This window comes from Dermacentor variabilis, chromosome 7 (genome assembly GCF_050947875.1).
Source record: "Dermacentor variabilis isolate Ectoservices chromosome 7, ASM5094787v1, whole genome shotgun sequence".
Lineage (NCBI taxonomy): Eukaryota > Metazoa > Arthropoda > Arachnida > Ixodida > Ixodidae > Dermacentor > Dermacentor variabilis.
This window is the reverse complement of record NC_134574.1, coordinates 64,519,452-64,528,873: the sequence shown is the minus strand read 5'-3', so window position 1 is coordinate 64,528,873 and position 9,422 is coordinate 64,519,452. Positions and strand designations below refer to the sequence as shown.

General features: G+C 45.5%; 1 long non-coding RNA gene across 1 annotated transcript; it reads left to right on the top strand.

Moving 5' to 3' along the window:
- Nucleotides 1-5,335: 5,335 nt before the first annotated feature.
- Nucleotides 5,336-8,482, top strand: LOC142587487 (uncharacterized). The gene is made up of 3 exons (XR_012829554.1): nucleotides 5,336-5,546; nucleotides 5,885-6,169; nucleotides 8,264-8,482. It is a non-coding gene; the product is annotated as an uncharacterized LOC142587487 (long non-coding RNA).
- Nucleotides 8,483-9,422: the final 940 nt, after the last annotated feature.

The following is a 9,422-nucleotide window of genomic DNA, read 5'->3' as shown; positions in this document are numbered from 1 at the left end:
CTGGCTTCTACTGTGCCTGCTTCTGAATATACGAAGCCCTGCTACATGTTCCTCCTTGCGAGGCAATAACATATTACCCCTTTCTTGTGTATCCACAATAAGGAAGTATATTAGTATAGTTGGCCTCAAATGTGGCTTTGGTGAAGACTTTTTCAAAGCTTTCAAAATGAAAATCTCCAAAAATACAGCATTTCAAAAAAAGGAATGCTCATTTTTGACGAGATACATGTGACAAAAGAGATGACTGTGTACTCTAAAACTATGACGTATGCTGGTCTCGATTACGGACAGCAGGGTGTCCAATGCAATGAGCTGGCTGACCATGGTCTCGCCTTTGCTTTTTTGCCATTTGGGGAGAGCTACTTACAGCCAGTAGCTGTTTTTGCTTGGAAAGGACCAACAAAGCGCACCCTTCTTGCTGAACTACTCTTCCTATGCATTGTGCACTTAGAGCGTGCTGCTGTTTTTGTTGATGGTGTTGAGTGTGACGGTGCCTCAACTAATCGCGCTATGTGGAGACAGCTCGGGGTTAGCAGTGCACTGGGAAATGTTACAAATGCATTTGAGCATCCACTGGATGCATCTAGAAAAGTGCACGTCGTGTCAGATGTTCCTCATATTTTTAAATGCATACGAAATCGTCTTTACAAGAAGAAACTTTTGAAAAGACAAGGCCGATTCATAAAAAGGTCCTGCTATGATGCTCTTTATGTGGCAGACACAAAGCATGCTGCTGAGCTTAGGGTATGCCCAAATTTGGCATTCAACCATGTTAACCCATCGAATATGCTGAAAATGAGAGTAAACTCGCCACTGAAATTTTCAGCAATTCTGTTGCAAAAGGCATGCAGTTTTTATGCATATAGGCGGGCAGCTCGGCTTTATAATGCAGAGCCAACTGTCGAGTTTACACTCTTTCTTAATAACCTATTTCATGCCCTTAACCGGTGCTTCCCAGGAGAAGACCTCATTTTGCCTGCAATGACGTCATAGTAATGGAGAATGCCTCCAGGTGGCTTGCCAAGTGGGAGCAAGAAGTTGTTGATGCTGACATTCCCAAAGACTTTTTTCTCGACCCAGTTGACCGCAGAAGGATTGCGAGTGACATTGAAGTCAGTACGAGAGTTGTGAATATACCTCTTGATGAATGCAATTTCAAATATGTTCTCTCCTCTAAGATGAATCAAGACACTTTGGAATGTTTTTTTTGGAATAATAAGGCAAGCAGGAGGCCAGAATGAACATCCTACATTTCCGACATATTTGCAGCTTTACCAAATGCTTTCACTGTATTCAGTGCTGAAGCCACCACAGTTTGGGAACTGCACAGCCGCTGAAAGCAACCAGTCTGCTTTTGCGACTTTGGCCAACCTGAGAGGCATATACAAGAGTTCAGCTGCTGAATGGCCAGAAAAGCTGGAAGAGCTGAGACATAAGCTTGATGGTCTGATCAACGAAGGAAACTGGCAGTGCAAAGAAGTACTTGAGCATGATTATTGCAATGCAACTGTTGTTGACTGCATTATCTACTATGTCATCGGATTCGTAACAAGAAAGCTAGTCAATCAGACATCATGCATTATTTGCAAAGAAGCACTTAACCCTTTTGCTGTCACGGACGTACCAGTACGTCACCGCACTTTCCCCCCTCAGTGTCACTGACGTACCGATACGTTCTCTATCGTGCGTTCAAAATTTCGCGCCCGAGCGCAAAGCTAGCGCTCCTGGACTGGCCACGCCATCTGTTGAAATTTTCTACAAGTTCGCATTTTCGCCCAGCACTGTGTTGGGACATGTATTGAAGAGTACGGTGTGACTGCCAGTTACCCTCTCTCCTTGCTTAGTGGCGCGGTCGCTCCGCATTCGCTGGATCATGCGTCACGCGCGTGTGGTTATGGGTTCAAGGGTTGTTCTGCCATCTCCGCTGATTTGAAGGTTTTTATTTTTCTTCTGTTTGTGCATCTGCTACGGCGCATCAAGTTCAGGGGCACGTGCCATTGCCTCTCCGAAAAGAGACGGACACATGACTCAATTGCTGCTTTCACTCCCTCACCGCACTCTCGCTTCCGGCTTGCTGCAGTAAATGTAAAGCCATTCAAACTTTGTTTTAGCCTTTTTCCATCTTACTCTATCTTCTTGATCACACAATGTCCCGTATCTCTCCATTGTGCGGGCGACTGAAAGCGCATCCTCCCTGCGCACGGTTAGTTTCGGATGGCTGAGCGCGCGGGACCTTCGTCTGCTCATTGGAGCGGTGGCTCTTCCGACTCAGAATACGAGCCGAGTTCGGATTCGGACTGACAGCGTCTCATCCGAGGAAAAGGTGAGTTCCGCATCATCAGATTCGGATGTTGAAATGGCGGGACCATCATCCCGGAAGCATGCGCGGCAAACGGAAGCTATGTGGAAGAAAGATTTCTCACCGAAGTTGTTTCCTTTCGACGCGTCACGTTCAGGACAGTCCGCGAGCGCAACTCTTCAACCGTATGCTCAAGAAGGTGATTATTTCAAGCTGTTTTTTGATGAGCCAATCGTTTCACAGATCGTGAGTGAAACGAATTGGTTCGCGCGAGTAAAGACAAGAGCACAAGGAGTTGCGTGCATGTCGCGGCTGAGAGCTTGGGTGGAGACAGATGTAGCAGAAATGTAGTTTCCTTGCAGTCAATCTGCTGATGGGCCTGATAAGAAAGAATGCCTTGCAGGACTACTGGAGCACGAACCCTATGTTGCACACACCATTTTTTTGCAACCATTTTTTCGTTGAACCGCTTCCCACTCCTCCTGCGGCTTCTCCATCTGAGCGACTCCACAGATCAGCTGAGAACAGTGCGGGCGTTTATGGAAGCAATTCAGAGCAAGCTGAGCAGCCTACCAATTCCGCACCAAGACCTGTGCATAGACAAGTCTATGATGCCATGGAAAGGGCGGCTGCCATTTCGGTAATACATTCCTTCGAAGAGGCACCACTTTGGTGTCAAGTTATTTGTTCATTGCGATCTCAAAACCAGCTACATTCTGAAATTTGCTGTGTACACTGGAGTGACGACAAACATGACCATCGTCAAGGATTTGGGATTTTCTGGCTCCGTCGTTCTAGAGCTACTTGAAGACTACCTCAGAAAAGGACATTCGATATTTGTAGATAATTGGTACAGTAGTCCAGCACTGTTCAACTGCCTTCAAGATAAAGAAACCAACACATGTGGAACTGTTCGGACCAACAGGAAGGGGCTTCCAAATTTCTCAAAAAAGATGAAAAAAGGGGAAGTGGAGTCATATCATACCAAGACTCTTCTTGCACTCAAATGGCATGATAAGAGATGTACATGTCTTAACATTGATGCATGATGCACGTCTGGAAGACGCAGGGAAGGTGGATAGGGTAACAGGCAAGAATAAGCGAAAGCCCACATGTGTTCTCGAATGCAATATGAAGATGGGATTAGTGGGCAAGACAGACGTGATGATGAGTGTCGCTGAAAGCATAGAGCTGTACAATGACGAGTTTTTGTACCGATTTCGATTTAGCAAAAGTGCCACGCGGCAGCTGCTTGCAATGCTGCCTCTGCCGGAACACAACAACAGACGTGGGTTCCCTGTGCCGCCTCTCCTGCAGCTCCTTATCACACTGTGGTTGAATGGAGCAGGCACGTTTCAAATTGTGACCGCGGACCTTGTGAATGTTTGCCAGCCAACGGTCTCGTGGGTCATCGAGTGCGTTTCTACTATGATCGCCAGAAGGCTATTCACTGCACTTGTGAAGTTTCCTGCCACTTCAGAAATGAGCGGTATGATGAAAGAATTTTATGAGTTAGGCGAGTTTCCCGGTGTCAGTGGGTGCATTGACTGCACCCATGGGCCAATTAAGAGCCCTGGTGGTGACCACGCAGAGGTTTACCGCAACCGGAACAGATATTTTTCTATAAATGTTCAGGTGAGTGCCCATTTCAAATATAGCAGAGGTGGTTTGATACCGAAATGCAAACAGAAGCGGTACAAAATGGCCCTGTTGGTATGACTGTAAATGTAAGACGTAAAACCAAGTAAACCACCTGAATCATTTACGACGCGGTTTCACACCACCAGTGTACATCTGTGCAATGACAGTTGTCGATGCTTCGAATTTGCTAACCCAAATATGCACCAACGTCTCGCCCCTCATTGAAATGTAACTGCCGTGAACAGCACTTTGAACCCGCAAGGCCTTTCTCAGCATCGTAATATTGTAGTTCCGATGAAATCACAGCCCTGCCAGTATACAACCCTTTATGTTTACACCCAGTATAACCTCGATTGTGTGTATCTTTAGGGGCATAAAAATCGGTAGGTTATTAACCAGAATGTAATGAAAACAAGCACGCCTGAAGATTCGGCAAGAGTACATATAATTACTTAAGTCAACTTTGTTGGAATACAGTGCTGTTATAGACCCTTTTCATGCTTACAAACAGTTCCCAGAAGACTTCCGGTTAAGCCCTCAGTAGTGGCATATGTTACAATAGCCTATAAACTTATAGGACCCTCCAGCTGGCACCAGTTTCGCTGCAGTGTTGGAATGTTTGATAGGTGAATTGTAGCGTTAAGTGCAACAAAAAAAGCCCCTACATGAGCTTGATGTTCAGCGCACGTTCCTTATATCTGAAAACACCAAGAATATGTGCCTGGAGTATACTATGCGACAAAATACTTCTTTTTCCTTGGCTAACTGGACTGTCGAAAATGGCTGACCGGAAGTTCCCTGGAGTCATGAACACACTGCTGCCACATCGCGGATGCAAAAGGTCTATATGGCAAGGATTACGTAACGTAATTTGGTGAAGTATATGCTATAAGGAGCAAAAAGGTGACACGCATTCCTTAATTATTCACACTCGCCCATGCCACAGGAGATCACATGACGATTCGGCGCTTCGGATCACCCACAGCGGTACGACAAGCGGTTCGCAACATTTGAAATTTAGTATGTTGTTAAGCTAATGTACTTGGGCTGGGGCGATCCAAAAATTCGTATCGGGCATGATCATGTAATCGAGATTCAACTGCATAACTATCACAGAGCTACACTATTACGAGAACAGAATTATTGGAGCACCTGCTTTTGTTTTAGCACTCTAGTTTCAACAAGTGTAATCGCACATTTTGCACAATCAATAGGAGCGTTACTGTGGAGCTTTACAGTAATGCTCATATTGCTTACGACTAAAAAAGTCAACCAGCCTGTCAGTTAAGAATGTGATGCCACCATAGAAGCTTATCTGTACAGAATTTTCTCTGTGTGCAAGTACATTTTGGATACCTACCGCCCTTATTAACGAAAGTTGCTGCTTTGTAGGGAATCACGGGCCCTGACCTACAATTTTATGATGTAGTGGCCAGCTGGCCAGGGTCCGCCCATGACAGCAGAATTTTTTACAGCTGCTGTGCCAGAATTCTGTACGAGACTGGTGTCATCACTGGAATTCTTCTCCGAGATATGGGCTATATGCCTGCAGGCCATACCTCACGACTCCAGTCAAGGATCTTGACCAAGGCAGCCCATAGTACAGGCAAGCTAGCTAATTTCTATGAAGCAGTGTTGCAGAATATCAGAATTATTTTGAAGAAAAAGTGTCCTGCCAAAATGGTTGAAAAGCTTCTTTCATGCAAAGCAACATATTTGAACATGCAAGACTAGACAAAAGCAAACACAGAATTGAAACACTTCTTGTTTGCTCATTTTCAAGAATGTTCTCGCGATTCATTTTAAGAGCTCGTCATTGAAAGGCAAAATGTGTCAAAGAAAGAAAGACAAAACACTGTTCGTATTACATCAAGAGCAATTGATCACCTCCCTTTCTGTTAATGTTTTCATGGCAAATAAAAATAATGCAACTATTTTTTTCAGGTACAACAAGTTGCAAGCAAAAACGAGAAACAGCGTGGAACGTGTGTTTGGCATATGGAAGAGGAGGTTCCTGTGCCTTCAGATGAAGCTGCAAATTGAAACGAATGCTTCACTTAGTCATCACTGCATGTGCGGTGTTTCACGTCAGCAGAATTCTGCGTGACCCATGCCCTCCCAATGTACAGCCCCACACAGCACCCAGTGGTCACCAGCCTGCACCAACGTTGCCGAATGGACAGCCACAGATGGCAATACAAGACTCCAGTGGCTTTAGAACCCGTTCACGTATTATTGCACATTTCTCGTAAATCCATATGAACTCCGCATTCACTTTATATTACTTTTTAAAAGAACAAAAATAGGCAGGTGGGTAGGATGAACTGGTGCATTCAGCAATACAGTAGGTTCGTTTCCGGGCAAACAACTGTAGTGTTATGTTCTTGCATGCCTCCTCATGGAACGTAAGCGGGGATGCGATCGTCAGCATTTGTGCGCTGCCCCAAAGCTGTTGGCAATCTACTCAGTTTAAATGCGGGAAAAGTTTCTCGGCTCTTGTAGCACGTGTAGTGACCTTCATCAGCACGGCATCCACACGCTACTCATGCCCGTAGACGTAAAGGCGGTGAATTCGTTGGCTATTGAGACGGTCCGTTTCTCTCTGTCCGCAAGAGAAGGGGGAGCGCAGCGTCCTGGTGTGCGCCGGCTTTCCAATACATGCATACTTTAAACTTGCACTGCGTTATGGTAGCTGCATGCAGGCTGTTTCACAACACACATGCAAATAGAAAATTCGTGGTGCTTTGTAACGAAACGTGCATCAAAGGTGGGAGATAAACATGCACCTTCCATTCAGCATGCTAACACGAAGGAGCTAGCAGTAAATCAAAATCCAGGTTTGGGCGAGTTCGCTTATTCATAAGGTCTTCCAAGACCAGTTACCATCCGTCCGTCTGCACCTGTCCCGTCTTTGTGTGTTTGTTGCCCCAACCTTCTCGCGCTGCGTTTAGAAAGCCTGCTAGCAGCAAGTCATCCTCTCACTCATTCTGTGGCAATATACAGTAAATGCATAGGTCGAACTGCAGGGCTGGCTGCAGCACACGCGCTGCATGCCTATATAAAATGTATCAAGCTAAACTGCCCTTGGTAATTTGTTATTTCTGTGCCTGTGTTCATGAATGCAAAAGCTTTTTTTGGCAGATCAGCGATGCCATTGTAAACACACTTCACTTTTAATAGGTGTTCCTGCCATCACCGTATTCCAAGCACTGTTGTTCTCGAGCGCTTGAATTTATTTTGCTTTGCAGCAGCCTCCCACTTAGCTGAAAACGGGAAGCAATAGAAGACATCATTGTGGCCGCTGGTGTTTGTGCAAGCATAGGCTGCACAGAATGCCGGCATGATTGGCCCACACTTCAATTAATGCTGAGCACATTAACTACGGCACTCACACAGAAACAAGCATGGTCAGGCACGGTTGCGGTAACTGCGAAGGAATGCAACACCAGTGTTGACATCACTACACCGCGGTTTCCTGTCTCTGCCGACATCGTCAGCGTCAGCACGCGGCGATTGACGGGCGGCGAAGCGACAGCGCAATTTTAGCCGACAATTACGTCGCTCCTAAGTGAAAAATCCCCCCCCCCCCGCCCCGAATTTTACCTGCATGGTTTATAAGGTTTCCGCATCCGTATATGAGCATCTTATTGAATTCGACAGACTCTTCAGCTTCTCTTTAATATACACAGTTGGCAGTTGTGCACAGATTATCATCAACACAGTTTTGCTAGTTGTATGCCTTTTTAACAATCTGCATTAACGTACAGAAGCATCTACAGAAGCCTGTGAGTATTATTACAGAATGTCATGCCATGACAGGCGCTCGGAAAAATGATTTGCCTCACGTGATATGTATTCGTGGTATCAATACGGCACCGAAATGAAGAGTCAACGAAAGCCCTTGTCGGATAGGTACATTGAAGTAAAAGAAACAAAACACCTCGATGTCGACAGTGTTCTCATTCATTTTATTTTTTTCGATATGGTGCCGTATGATTGTGTTCATGGAAAAAGGTGTGCCATGGGCACTGTTTTTCTGCTGCGTTTTGTGGAAAAGAAGTGTTCGTGATAACAGTCAAGCCAGATATAAAGATGCAATTAATGCCCTGTTCACCTGCAAAAATGAAAAAAATCTGTGCCGTGTCCCCTCTGCTCGCGTACGACAGCTCCCTCACACTGGAAGTTGCTTCATCAGGCGAAAGCTTTAGATGCTCAGACGTTCCAACACTAAGTCTGTGGTATAGCCAATAAAATACATTTGGTTTATTAGCCAATGTATTATCTAACTCGAAACTTAACAAAAATATATGGTGTCCATTTCAGGTAAAGAGGAAGCGTCCAGAATGCAAGCACCAAGACCGCCCAGCCAGTGGCACTGCCCATCTGAGTGAAGTGCCTGAAGTTGAAGACCCACCTGCGTCTTCATCAGCCAAACAATGGTACAGGGACAAAGTCAGTGCCTCTAAAGAAGAGACAACGCAGTTGAAGAAAAAAATTAAGACTTTGCAGCAAACAAAGCAAAGGCTTGCGAAGAGAAATGAGACAGCACAAGAAGTCAGCAAAGAAATCAGAACGAAAACTCCTCTCAGAAGACTCACACGTGTTAATATCTGCCTTTTCTAGTGACATTCAGCAGATTCTCTGCAGGGCGGGCAACGAACAGAAGGGCAAGTACCCACCTGAGCTCTGTGCGTTCGCACTGGACATTACATTTTTATTCTCCGGTCGCCTCTGAGTATGTCCGATCCAAATTCAATGGTGCCCTTCCGTCACAGCGTACACTTCGGGATTGGCATCGATCAATCGACGGAGCTCCTGGTTTCATGGCTGAAACATTTTTTTTCTTGAAAAGTTTGTGCATGCACGAAGTGAACCATTTTACTGCGCTCTGGCCGTGGATGACATGGCCATAAGAAAACATGTAGAACTTGTTGGAGACAAGATAGTTGGGTACGTAGACTTTGGAACGGGGCTGGATGATGACAGTCTCCCAGAAGCCAAAAATGCGTCTTCATGATTGTTGGCATAAACATGAGAATCAAGATGCCAGTCGCATATTTTTTAATTCACTCACTCACTGGCGCAGAGAGAGCGGAGCTAACCATGCACTGTATTGAGAAACTTGCATCAGTGTAGGCTGAAGTTGTCTCTCTTACATTTGATGGTGCGTCGTCGAACTTCACAATGGCTAGGTGTTTAGGTGCTCAGCTTCGACCGGATACTTATCAGTTTATCACAAGTTTTGCCAACCCAACTGATAGCACTATAATGTTTACATTATCTTAGATGCCTGCCATGTGATTAAGCTCATCCGTAACTCGCTGGCAACCGTAAGTCACCTCGTTGACATGGAAGGAAGGCATGTGAAATGGTCTTATGTAGCGGCACTGGAGGCACTGCAACATGAAGAAGGGTTGCGGCTTGGCAACAAGCTTACAAAGGTCCATGTCCGGTGGGTAAAGCAAGAAGTGAAGGTGCGATA